The 14653-nt window shown below is 36.0% G+C and overlaps 1 long non-coding RNA gene across 1 annotated transcript in view; it reads left to right on the forward strand.

The window, feature by feature from the left end:
* Positions 1-6966: 6966 nt before the first annotated feature.
* LOC149785542 (uncharacterized) overlaps positions 6967-14653 on the forward strand; it is a 43040-nt gene continuing 35353 nt past the window's right edge. The window contains exon 1 of the long non-coding RNA XR_016413516.1: positions 6967-7073. This is a non-coding gene — a long non-coding RNA (uncharacterized LOC149785542). The remainder of the gene's footprint in view (positions 7074-14653) is intronic.

Raw genomic sequence — 14653 nt, forward strand, 5'->3', positions numbered from 1 at the left:
AGGGAGCATGTTTTTACTCAATTTCTATTCAAAGTACATAATACGAACTACGAAAATTGTATAAATTTATCATTAAAAAAATGTTGATTTAAGTTTTCAAGTACGTGATGACTCGTAATAATTATAGTGCACCATGCATTATTTTTTGCAATTTGTACGGATGTTCTATGATAATCTAAAAAATTTGATCAAGTCACCGTAATGCTTGCACAATGCAGCGCGCATGACGCGCACATTGACCATTCGCTTAAAGGGAACGTTGATCATCTTTTTTTTCCCTTCTCCTTCTTCTCTATATCTATTTTTGCCTGATATCTTCTCAAAGTAAAAGAGACATCGAAGGTCTTGCAGAAATCTTTCTCAATCTTTTTCAAAGTTTAGAAGGTTTAGTGATGACATTATCGCTTTAAATACGCTTGGAATTAAATTTAGAGACAAACCGTAATGTCAAACGCTTAGTGAAGCTTTCCATATGAGCATAGATGTTAGATTGCTCTAACAATATTTTGTATGTGCCTCTCTTCCCCAGTAAATGAGCATAAAAAAGTAATGGACACTATTATGTTTTTTTTTTTCTTATAAATGAAAAGCTATGACAAACGACACAATTTTTACTGGAAATGGTCTTTCCATGAAAATATATTTTCTATAACGGATTTTCGCCGCGTTGAAGAAACAACAAACCCTTTCTTAGTCAAGGGAGGTAATGCAGTTACTAATGTTGGAAATTCTAATTCTTGACTAATTTTCGCGCTTAATTTCGGGAATTCAGAAGAGATAAATAGCACCGACGTGGCTGGGTTTTAATTAATGCACAGTGGTCGACAGATAGCAATACAAAGTTGATAATTTAAGATTTTCTCCAAATTAGACCATTACTGTTTTAGGACTACTAACATTGTTTCAGCAAACATGACAAAACGCCCTACCAGATATGCCCATGGCAAAATACATGTCCATTTAGTAGGAACTTTTATGTCTATTTCGTCCGTCGGATTTTCGTATTATTGGGTTTTATCTTTAAATTGACTTATTAGTATGTGCTTGTGTGTATATGTGTTTTACCAACCTTAATGTCATGGAACCATGTCCTTTTGGCAATAAGATGTAAGAAAAGAAGTAACAGAACCGTAGAAATTACCAGACCTTTAAATAAGCCTTTGTTTGGCCATATACATGTCTTGCTGCTTGACAGTCATTCCTGATGTCGTAGCGGCAAGCCTTATCAGATTGTTTCAAAATTAGTACTCAACACTTACTTGTCAATACGGTAGTTATTCTACACACACATTCTTATTCTTAATTCACCCACACCCCTTGTTAAAGCAACCTCACCCTGCAGACCCGACCACATGATCGATTTAAATTAATCTACTCCTAGTCAAATTTATAAACATACTTCCTTCACTCGCAAAATGCGTGTGCTGAATTTTTCTATTAGCTTAGTCAATGAATTCAAAACAAGTATAGGGTATATATTAATATGGGGCATCCGTGGATCTTACGTAAATTAACATTAGCCTTTGTATTTTCATTATGGTGAGCTCTGGCGACGTACGGAAAATCCAGTGTTAAAATTATCCATATGTTTAACATTGTGATACATTGTAACATTGTTTGAAGTTGCTGACTCATTCGAGTCTATATGGTTATACTGCTAGAATCTGCCTAAATATTAGGACTCTTAAACGTATGGGATGTCCTATGTTAAAATGTCATATGGGTTTACATGGATATGTCATTTTAGAGATGTAAAAATAATCTTCTGTTAAAATGTTGTGGCTATAGGCCGTTTCCGTATTGAAAAGTGTCTGGTGGATAAGTAAGGGACATTGAATGTTAATAATTTTGGATAAACATCAAAACACACACCCTAATATCCAGCACCCGCCTTTTTAATTATCCAGCACCCAATTTTTGATCACTCCAAAAAACACACATCATTAACCAGAACCTACTCTCCAACGAAAAGGGCAGGAGTGTTTATGTACACACTCTATACTTACATACATAATAATATTCCATTACTCACAACTATATAATGCGTTTATAAACCGACTATTATACTCTTTCACACAGACTATCACAAGAGAAGAGGTAAAGGGGTTTCAAATTTTAGCTTTTTGTTGGAAAAGGACAAAAGAAGACACAAACATACACAAATATAAATTACGGCAAATGTCATTAGTATATCTCTTCTCTGGAGATCTGGATTACCCTGGGTTTTACCAACAATGTCCCGTAGTGGTCCCATCTCTTGAACCATGCGCCAAGGGCCACACATATTTCCCCCCAGTTCGTTCTTGTACTTCCAACTTGGTGGAACCTACGAACATAACACATGTCTCGTTGGCTTCATTCTCCTAGTCTTCTTTCTCTTTTGGCATCCAGCCTGAACGACCCAATCTGCGAAATGTGTCCTTGACCTTCATCGAGTTTGTATTGGAGCACTGGAATTGCCTTTTGTCATCTCCTGCTCCTTAACCCTTTTCTTTTCTGTCTACGCTACATTGGTCTTCTCTGCTCGTCATGCATCAACTCTCTGACGAACTCTTTTGCATTTTTCAGAGAGGTGATTTCTATTTTCAGGTGTCATTTGTGTGGGTAGACTTGTAGCTCTTCTGTCAGATCTAGGGGGTGATGTACTCTTTCCATCAGTCTGATGGCCTGTATCAGTTTGCGGACTTTATAATGGCTTGCCTTATTCTGGAACATACGGCTGACGATGAGTGGCACTCTGTATGCTTGAAGCACGTGAAGGAAAGTTTCCTTCATACATAATATAATCCTCACAAGAACCCAAGTGGAGAAAAATTATGCTGACCTGACGGAATCCATTGTTATTAATTGTTTTCATGGATATATGCACGAGTGAATGAGTGTTCATAGATACACTCTATTCCCACGCAAACGCTGGAAATACACATTTTAAAGGGAAGGGTCTTTAAGTTTTAGCTTCTTTCTTGGTGTGTGTGAGAGAGAGAGAGAGAGAGAGAGAGAGAGAGAGAGAGAGATACACAAACATAAAAAAAACACAAGAAACATGCTCTTTGCCAAACTGATTAGTATCTTTTTTGTCTAGAGATGTGGTTGACCCTGAAAAGGGCCGTTTTGCCGTGGTAGGTGGTCCATTCTGTACTCCACTTTTTCTCCTTCCTTATGCCGTTGCTGCCATTGATTTTGATAATGTTGTTGCCATCTAATGCATTCCCAATTTCTTAGATGTTCCTCCTTGTATTTCCTTTTCCGCTTCGTATTCTCTTTCAGCGATTATCCGAGAGTTCTTAGGCCATTTTGAAGAAGATGGGGAATGTTTGTCTCTCTTCTTCTGCACAAGAGCTTCACTCAGTTTTGACATTCTACTCATTTTCTTTGGCTGACGATTCAACAATCGATGGCTAGGCTGGTGAACACACCGATATTGATGAGAAATGCACGGACGTTGAGTAAAACGTCCCACTCATTCAGTACCGGTACGTAAAGGAAAACGTGACCGAGATTGATAGCGACAAATGTAAAAGAGCATGTCAATATAATTTGATTTCAGTTAACTCAAAACAGCAGTAAAAGAAACAAACACCATTAAACATGAATGTATTTACAAGACTGACAACGTTGCGGAGTCAAACCTGATTTCAATCGCTCAAATGCGCTGTCATTTTGCCACAGATGAACACTAAAATTCCGCGCTAAATAAAATATAGCTATAATGTTCACAAAATCATCATCTCTAGTTTAATCACGATCAAAACAAGTCATTAAATGATCTAAAGGATTGCATTGATGAAGGAAATACTCACAATGTTCACCACCTCTTGAAATTTGATCCTTGTAATCTCACACTATTGAACTGAATCGATACAGCATTTCTTCTCACAAAGTTAATGATGTCGTCTTCCAAAGTAGGTACTCCATAAAATCAAAATAGTTTATACTGTGATCATTCGGATAGTATACGGCTACCCAATAGGCCCCTGGTCGATGCATATCGTCATCATTGATGGGTAAGCTTGAATGTCTTTAGGTCTCGATCTGGAAGTTCATATTTAGTACGCTCTACAGAATTTTAGGAAATTGTAAACGAGCTGTGAGTCAGCGGGTAATGAACGAAGTTCCCAGGAATACAATCTTTTTTCAATATTAATAATGGTTTCTCTGTAATTCAGGTTTCCGATTTTTACCATGAAAATATCTGTCAAATACGTTGATCAGCAACGCATTGTCTCCTTACACTGTTGCAAGACTGCTTCAATTTAGTAACCATAATAGTATGTGGATATAGTCAATGGTCATGTCGAGATGAGGGTCCATGCCTCTTCCAGATACTCTTCCAATTTTCTTCTTGACTCATCATCATAAATTTGTCATGTTGTGTCTTACTAGGATTTTCGATTGGACATTCATAACAATGTTCTCTGGTCCGGTCTGTACTTCTTTCACCCAAGTCACGGACAAAACAGGAAACTAAATGTTGTTCTTGCTCTGGCCATCTTGTAAACATGGATTTTATGTTTGTCTTCTTGTTTTGGGTGATTAAAGTCTCATCAACCATCGTCATAACGTCTTTGTGTTCAAGCTTTTATTCTGATAGCCATGGATCACTTCTCTCTAACTGTTGACTTCCATATTATTGTCAAATTCAGCACAAACGATGACTTTGTGGTGTTGGCCAGAGCTGCGGCAAAGCTAAAGTGCCTCACGAAGTTGGCCATTATTTTATAGGGTAGAAATGTTATTTGTCGCTATCTTGGTCTGGAGTGAAATTAAAGCCCCACAAAGCATATCGTCCTGCAAACTCGACCCTTTGTTTCCAAACTGAATCCTTGTTTGATTCTCCTTCGAAGGTTGTTAAATCTAACATTATGGTCTGCATCATAATCTACAATCAGCCGCTGTATAGTATGCTTAATAACACTCCTCCCGTTTTTGTTGTGTAGTAAGTCTGTGTGCTTAAACGTTTATCAGAAAGCAGTTGCTGTTTGTATATGTGAGTGATGTAACTGATTGTAATAAACAAATATTAACATTATCTTTTCCGTACGACCCAGTAAATCTTTTAACATGTAAACTGCCTATAACCACACCATTTTAACATAGGAATTCCGGTACGTCATCAGAGTCACACATATTTGGTGTTGAGATTACTCTAGCATAGAATGGTGTATTCACTCTCATTGAACCCTTGGTCTCAAGAACAGAAATCAAAATATTAAAGCTAATGCCAAAAACATTTGTTACCATTGGTATATACTAGAGGACCAAAACTACCAATTTTCTTGAGAATGAAATATGGATGTCGTCGAGAAAATAATGTTCGTGATTTGATTCAGGAAGGAAAACAATTTGATAAAAATATTACACCTAAAACATTAAAAATGTGAAAAGTCTTCTCTTATAAGGTATTGTAATGCTTTGAAATGCATTACGAGAATAGCTATAGTAATGTATATTTTTTACTGAAACCGCTATGACCTCTTATCAAACAAATAGTCAAACAAATCCTGAACCAAAACAATAACAAGAAAAAGACAGGTGTACGGTCAACTGATGAATCCATTTATCGAGAGTTAGCTTTAGGGAAAAGAATATGTAATTTAATTCCTTTCTGACATGGAAAGTAATATAACATAATTAAACGAATGAGATAACAAATGTTTGTATGATGAAACAATCTCCTCCTTATTATTATTTCACCACTCGTTCCTGTATTACGCGATGTTATTAATCGGAATAAGCGCTGCTGGTCAATTAATTTAAAGATGTTTTGTTGCCAAAAAGGATCACAAATATGGGTAACGGCAAAAGGACTGAAAACAAGATTTTCAGCTTACAAGTTCCTGTCCATTAAAAGACTATTAACTAATCAACGAGCATGTAGGCAAGAGTTCTCGAAGAAATTAAGACAGGTCAAGAACATGCTTATAATGAAATAAGAGGGATAAAAAATGAAAAGTAAAGTGATAGTGTTTGGTATAGTCTGGCATTGATTGGTGGCCATGCTAACATCACAAGCCTAATCTGGAAATAGAAAACATTTCTGATGTACTGTTGGTTATGAACAGCATTAAGCTTTACATATAAAACAAAACTAATGATAATGATAGACTGAGTGTATATGGCCTTTAGTACGTGATTATGTATAACGTGTTGAGGCATTTTAGTCTTCTGGAAACAACTTTAGAAGGTCTAGTGAAATATAATTCTTTCCCACGAGTCACTGATCTCTGTCAACCTAATAGTCTTGTCCGTTTTTCGCAGTTTGTTGTATACTTAGTACTGTTTAGTAACATTTTTATAAACAATTGTTTCTTACTGCAATTTATTCTATATCAGCACCATTTTCACTGACTGTGGTACATTAATAAGTTTAGTAAAAGACATTTTTAAAGCGTATATGAATTTAAAAAGTATTATGAAATGCCAATATCATGAACACTTACATTGTCAGTTTCATATATATTCGTAACTAAGTATTAAGATAAAGTTTAAGAAATTTAAAAAATGTTGTCGTACTAAAACAAGTATGATTCCAGTTTTCCTGTGTTCAGTTTCAAAGATTTGTCTCTTTCAGAAAAAGAAATAAATATTAGTCCACAATAATTCATTTGAATACATCGTCAGACAGCTCTGTTAAACCTTTAAATATTTATCTGTTTATATAGTTTTAATTTTCCGACTACTTTAACTTCTTTCCACTTTAGGATACACTTCCTTGATACCAGGATTGAACCGTAAGTACACATACCCGAGATTTACCAAAAGTTATGTCATTTAAAAGGTTTCAAACGAGTGATATTTTTCCCGAAGATAACACTATTGGTCACATAGATACAATGCCAACCCGGTGCATGGGAATACGAATTGTATCTATTATAACAATAGCAGTGACATGACGTTATTTTCTGTTTAAATGACTGTTGATATGTAAAAATGTTTTTTAATTACCAGTCTTTCAATCTTCTCAACAGAACCCGGATAGTGCCAACAAGAATATAATAGAACACAACAGGAATTTGTACAAGTATGGTGTCATGGTAACACTAGTGCACGGGTGTATGTGGAGAAAAGCGTCTGTATCCTTTGCAGTTCAACAGATAGATACATAGTGATATATAGAAAAACAAACAGATTGACAAACAGATGGACAGATAAATTAACATATAGATAAATAATACTTTACATATTTGAAAGATCCACAGGCAAACAGACAGTCATACATATAGATATATATATAGATAGATAGACAGAGAGACAGACAGGCAGATAGATATATAGATAGATAGATCCGACAGCAGTTATATGTGTGAAATGGGGGTCGAATATGGCATTTTGAGTTACGAAACATTATATGTCATAGGTTTAACATCCGAATGGTAGTATGGAGTCATAAGTGTGTTTAGGGTATAATGGTAACTATTATAAGTATCAGATCTCAAAGGAGTAACAGTGTTCGAGTTCACCGAAATATGGCACTTGAGATCCAGACGGAAAATCCTACGTGACGGGTCAATAGATTTAACATAAGAATGGATTTATTGCCGCAAAATAGGTTTATAGCCTCAAACAAAGTTTATAGCGTCAAAAGAGTTTATAGGGTCAAACGATTTATAGGGTCAAACTGGATGGATAATGGTAAATTATATTTAGTTTTAGTTGTCCACATCGACACACAAACGAACAGGCAAACAGACACGCTAAAAACATAAACAAATCACCTAGGGCAATATTTGAACAGTATCGCTCTTGTTTAGGCATGTTCGTGGCACTGAAAAGAAACGTTGGTATTTCTTAACCAAATCGAGTTAACATAATGGGCATCTCACAGAACGAATTAAACGTGAGACAAGGTGCTTGTAGTTATATAGTCTAAGGCCGGATAAAAAACGACTGAAATATTTCACCAATCTGAATCCGCGTTACAAAATTCGGTCTGAGCACGGAGTCTCTCATCCAATCAGAAGAGAGCGATGCGAGACTTCACGTGCAGTATATAAGGCGCTCCACCGCTCGTATGTATTTGATCATTGCGACATAATTTAAATATTGCTGAAACTAGGAAGACGATATATAGGCGTGGGCCTGTTGTGGATACGAGGAGTGGTGATATGACTGCTTCGACAACGACAGTCATGCTTCCAGAAGATGATGATTTTAATTCGGATTTAGCGGATTTTCTTTCGCAAGAAGTTTTACCGGCACTAGTGCATTCATCGCCTTCTCCCTCTTTACCTTTGGTAGAGGATTTCGGAAAGAAACAGAAGGAAGATTTGGTGAGGTTATTTTTACAACAACATCAAGAAACAGAATAAGCATTGGTTAGTCAACACCAGCAATAAGAGGAAAGAGAAGCAGAGAAGAGGAAGTGTGAATAAGATTTACAAAAGAATGACGATGAAAGTCAAATGTTATGTGTTCTACAAGACGTTTTGGCAAAGTTAAGTTATCAGAGAAAAATGTGTCGGATTTCTTTAACTTTATCTAATAGATTGACGTCCTAATAGAGCATTTAGGAGCCATGCACTGCAACTAAGCAGTCAATAAATCTACACTCACTAACAATGAGATGCCAGCACCAGTACTTACAACCAAAGCATCAACAGTAGCAGGAGAAGTAGGACTTGGTCGTGGTAAGGGCTTAAGACAGTTAAAGCTTATCATGTATATTCCATGAGTTTGAAAAACAAATGCCCAACGGTGCTTTTCAGGAACACCCACATCAATAGAAAATATATGTATCGTCAACGATTGCCAAATCAAGCAAAATTTAAACCCCTCTTCCCATGATTGAATGGTGTGCGATTGTGAGTTCGTGTTTAAGTCACTGAGTATAAACATTTAAGATAAACAGGCACTTTCGTGTTCCTTTTGGTATATTATTTTTGTCATCACAATAAAAATTTCACAACAGATCACAAAAGTCCGTTTTCTTCTTTCATTGACTGTCTCATTTTGAGTTTCTTTAGCGGTATAGGCTTTTTCTCGTCTTCAATTTCTTCTTGTGGTCTGAATTTCTTGCCGTTTTTGAAGGGAATGGGTTCCTCGTTTTCTGAAGACATTTCCTTTTCCTCCTCCTTTTTTCAATTGTACTCTTTTTCTTACTTTCTCCTGAAAATAACAACATGTACATTGACCTTTGTTTTCTCTTTCTTCCGGTCTTTTCTTTGCTTTAACGTTTTGGGCATTTTGAGACCCAATTCCATTTCTTGTGACAGATATAGCAAGTAGCTTCACTTTTATTTCGAGAGAAGGAGTAGTCCTTCGTCTTCTCTGAAGTATACTATCGTATGAACAGAAGATCAAGATGTTTTGAATCTTTGATCTCAACAGTTTGAGAGCTGAATGAATACTCCTATGGTACAACACTGGTTTTATACATATGGACCCGCTGAGTGTAAAACCGAGTCAAATAAAATATTTTGTAATCAGGATGCAACGATGGCAGTATTCCAGCAAGAAAGCAGAGTAAAGTAAGAGGCAACGACGTGCAGTATATCCTCACACTCTTGCTGAAATGTTAGTTCAAATCCATCTGATCAATTGCGAAGACAACAAGAGCGAACCTGAATCAATGCCCTGCACTTCTACACCAAAACCAGGAGCGACTACCCCAACAGAAAGTCGTTCACTAGCTTCCGAAAAAGTATTACCACATTCGAGGCACGCAAAACTAACTTCCAGAAAATTTGTAACCACGGCTTAGAACTACACAGTGAAATGTAAAGAGTTCATGTCTGAAGTGCCGCTCCAGAAAGTAGAAGGTTTTATCACCGATTTGTGGGATTCCATGACAGAGACACTAAACGACAATGCCAAGCGAAAGAAGACGATCGTTTGGTCCTCTCAGTTTATCACGATAGTTTGGAATCGCCTGTCTGGATATAGTTCAGCACTCCTGAAGAATGGACACAGTCGAAAGTCATCGAAAAAATTCAACACAACAATCCAACGACGATTTTCGTATCATATTTAAAAAAGCCACACTATATATGACCCGCGTTATCCCATCTAAAAGGGGACGGACAACTTAAAGTGTTATTGGTGGATAACATTCGCAGAACCAAACGTATGTTGACAAACGCAAAACTCCAGAACGGAAAAGGCCCTAGGAGAGTATTCAACAATCTGACCGAGTCAAAGAACGAGAAGAAGAACTTGTATTACAGCGGGCAGGCATATCGAAAGAGACCGGGCGTGGCATTACTGAAATGCCAATGGTTAAAGACGTCTTGGCTGCACGTTATAAGCTAAGAGTGTATCCTCAAAGTGTTTTGGACGTCTGGTGTTCGAGGGTCTGATTTCCCAGACGAAAAGTACATTCTGATGTATCATCGTGAAAAAGATTCCGATGCCATTACGATTTTCACCGGATGTCTCGAAAACGCGTATATTGTGAAAACTGTGACCAATGGTTTGAAAGTCGGGAGCAACACATTCATTGCGGCGCGATATGCCATAGTTGTGTAGCTTCTAAACCTTGCATTCCCGAATAAAAAGAACGAATTGATTGCTCTTGTTGCAGCGAACATTTGTCAGTCCCACGTGTTACAAACAACATCACAAGACACAAGGACAACAATAGAAAAGTGCTTGCCATCTATTGAGATTGTGCCCCACCAATAACTCTAAGGCACATGTTTGTTAAGGAAAGAAAACACGTTTTTGTGACCAAATTTTAGACTTTGAAATAATCAACGTTACCTACAAAAATAGGACAATAAACATGAGAAAGACCAGCAGAAGGAGAAAAGGACACAAGCGGATTTCAATGTTTTTGATTTCGAATGTATTCAAAAGACCGGCATTTACATTTCTAATTTTAGCGTTACTTATCAGGCTTGAGAGAAGTGTCCAAGACCCCATCTTTTTCATGGTCCCCATTGTTGCAAGATTCCAGGTTTACTTAAAATAGCTTTCGAGGACCCATCACTCTTCCCTATTTTGACAAACGGATCTTAGACCCTATCGACGAGACTCACTCTGTGCAATGAAGACATCGATCGTTAGGAGAATGCTATCGCTATAATACGGAGATGGATCATAATTTCTCGGAACACGATTGACAATTTTTTCTGAAATATTATTTAGAACAATGTACAAAATGCCTCTCCGGCACCATAAACGTAACAAAATCCATCTACATGACAGTGGGGCAAGTACACTTTAAAGGTTCAATTAGTTATTTGACCATGCTTTTGAATCGAATGCCTGAAACGTTTGGTAAAAACAGAAATAGCCAAACTATATTTCCCTCAATTTTTCATCTCCGAAGCCAATCAACATACTGTCCGACGTCATTTGCCTGACGCTCACTTCACAATTCCAAGAATATGCACACCACTTTCAGGAAGAAATATTAAAGCATTGCGGATCACATATTGACATTTTACGCCGTTCATGTGGAAACGTTTGACAATTATTTCTGCATCACGGAGGTATCTATCCTTTTAAGGAAGCTTCTACCATCGCAAAAGCGGGATATTACAATAAATTCTTCCCGAGAACACACTTTGTCAAACGTACCTCTTCATCATCATTCGATACTCCGCTAAAACTGCGTTGGCTGCTTACTTGTGCGAAAGGGGCTACAGATGGTATCAACATATCAGAAACGGGGGCGAATAAGAAATTGGAACTCTTTCGGTACATGGTTGGGATTTAGAAGACCCGACATTCGCTTACGAATTTCATGGATGATTTTTGCATATGCCCCACCTGATACCCTCAACAACAAAGTGAATCATGACGTACTAGTAAACATACTAGTAACAATACTACATGGTTAATTCATTATGCATTAACAATACCCTATTTCCCACCACTTATTTTGTGATCTCTAAAACCTGATGTAGCAACAATACTACAAAGCTCTCCACCAAACCCATGTAGTAACAATACCCTATTTCTAGGCACTGATTTGTTTTCTTCAAAATCTGATGTAGTAACAATACTACATAGCCTTCCACCAAACCCATGTAGTAACAATACCCTATTTCTAGGGCACTGGTTTTGTGATTTCCAAGCCTGATGTAGTAACAATACTACATAGCCTTCCAACAAACCGATGTAGTAACAGTACCCTATTTCTAGGCACTGATTTTGAGATCCCAAAGCCTGATGTAGTAACAATACTACATAGCTATCCACCAAACCCATCTAGTAATATTACCCTATATCCATATGACATTGTAAAGCAGAGTCTGTGATGTCCAAAACATGCTACATTGCCAATCACCAAATTTGTGCAGTAAGATTACTTTATTTCTAGGTCACATTGTAAAACTGATTGTCTTTATTTCCAAAACTTGATGCAGAGATAATACTACATTGTTCATTTAGTTGTATTACCCTATTTCCATTTAACAGTGTAACACTAACTTATTTGATTTGCAAAACTGGTGTAGTAAAAATACTACATCGTTAATTCCAAAGCACAAATAGCAACATTACCCTATTTCCATGGTAACAGTATACCATTGATTTGGTTGTTTAAAATATCTAATGTAAGATTACACACACTGCCTCCAGAATATAAAAAAATGATGTGTTGTTATTCCTATATGACTTGAACTTTGTGTTTAATATTAGTTGTAAATGCTTATTATATTATTATTATTATATTACTCTACTGATTATCAAATGTACTACCCTCCCAAGTGGAGACTGCCCATGGTAGTAATAATACACGTAGAATCCATCATATGCCTATGTGTAAATTATGAAAATTCCATCCTTGGCTCAGAATTTAAAGTGGTACACAAGGTTGTGCTGAGTGTCTGATGCAGATCTGTAATCCCAAGGGGAAAATTTCTATCCCAGATCAAAGCACAATGATTATTATTTTCTGACACATTTTAATCAAAATGGGAGCCCATGTCAAAAAGGCATACTGTTAATATTGCAGCAACTTTGAAACTTTCATTACCTAATGATAGAGCTTAAAAAGTTAGATTTACACTGAACTATTCAGTGGAAACTTTCAGTGATGTTCCTTTTAGCTTTAAAAGAACACAAACACAGTAGTTAAATGATACACATATGAAGAGGTCACAAAAATAAGTCCACTTTTATTGATAAGATTAATCAAGATGGACAAAAATAATGACATAGTTCTCATTCAACTTTGAGATACAATTGATTTACCCTTCAGAAAAGATACAATAAGAATGTATATTTTATAAACAAAACAACAATTACAACAGCAGCTTTTTCAGCTTAAAATGCTTGTTTTGACTACTGGGAAAATATGTTCAGGTGATGATGCAAATGAAGACATATTTGATATTTTGTGTGCTCCCAGTAAATGTGTATATGAATGTGATAATATCACTATATTGCCAAATATACCATATACCTAATTAAATTTAAGGTGATTCCTGAATACATTTACATATCATTTGATATTTGCTTATACCAAGAGGTGCTAATGTTAAATGTGACTAGTTATAGATTTTATTGTGGAATAATATCTGGATACAAAGAAAGATGTCACCCCTACATCAAGTTTGTCATCCTGAAGATCATGCTAAGCCTTCTAATTCTATGATCAGTGCACAGATATATACCTGACAAGTGTGTCACTTTAAATTGAATAATGAACATTTGTTCCAGATAATAAGGGCTGTTCCATTAAAACATACATGGGACAAAGGGAAGGCACTTTTAAAGTGGGGTACTCACCCATAGATGCTATTTAGAAATTTCTTATAATTTTAATATGAACTCGTTGAAATCAAAGTACCATGGCATATATTTTTTTAAATCTGCCTTCCCTGGGTACCATGTATGTTTAAATGGAACAGCCCTAATGGTTATAATAGCGCAATCATATCTTTGTAAAGAAGCAAACAGTAACAAGTGTACATATACTGTCTTCACAAAATAGTACAAAATACTTCCTATATAGATTGTCATAAATTTAATATTTTAGTATTAAAAATTGAAAAAGTTTGTAAGTTTTGCTCAAAACAGTGATGTCTTGAAAGAATCAAATTGGTCTCAAAAGGAAAATAAATCACACAGATCGTACAGCACTTTACTTTTGTCATATGATTAATATCAGTTTTGCAGTTTTGTGCCACAGTGACAAGATTGTTAGACTTATTTTAAATAATTTCTTATTCTAGTTTCCAGCCACTTCTTGTTAATATTTTTCGTTGAAATTATATCTTTGGTGACATGTCCAAACAATTTACATGCTAGATAAGCTGTATATATAATATGTTTGCCTTTTTTATCAAGCTTCATTGACATTTTGCTGTATGCCAATTTCTCTTTTTGCACTTTTGCTATTGGTTCTTTACAAAATATAAAGTGTTTTCATCTGAAAAAATGGCCAGATACAAAAATTTGTGGGTGTATTCAACAAGAGCTAACTCTTGGTCTGTGCTTTCTGATCCTTTTCCTTCCTGCAATCAAAGATAGAAAAAAATTAATTTGTTACTTCTAACCTAAAAACCAACTGCATAAAATCTGTGAAGATGAAATAATCAAGGATATAATCTTGAGAAACATACACTTTAAAGCATATAAATGTTTAATTTTCGGTCAGAAATGTCCTAAAGACAGAAGGCTCATAGACCCACTACATGAATGAGTAAACCTCTGTAAACTTTACATCGGCATAAAGATACATATCATGGGGATAAATGTTAGG

The sequence above is a fragment of the Sinohyriopsis cumingii genome, chromosome 13 (genome assembly GCF_028554795.1).
Source record: "Sinohyriopsis cumingii isolate HCF-2022 chromosome 13, ASM2855479v2, whole genome shotgun sequence".
Classification (NCBI taxonomy): domain Eukaryota; kingdom Metazoa; phylum Mollusca; class Bivalvia; order Unionida; family Unionidae; genus Sinohyriopsis; species Sinohyriopsis cumingii.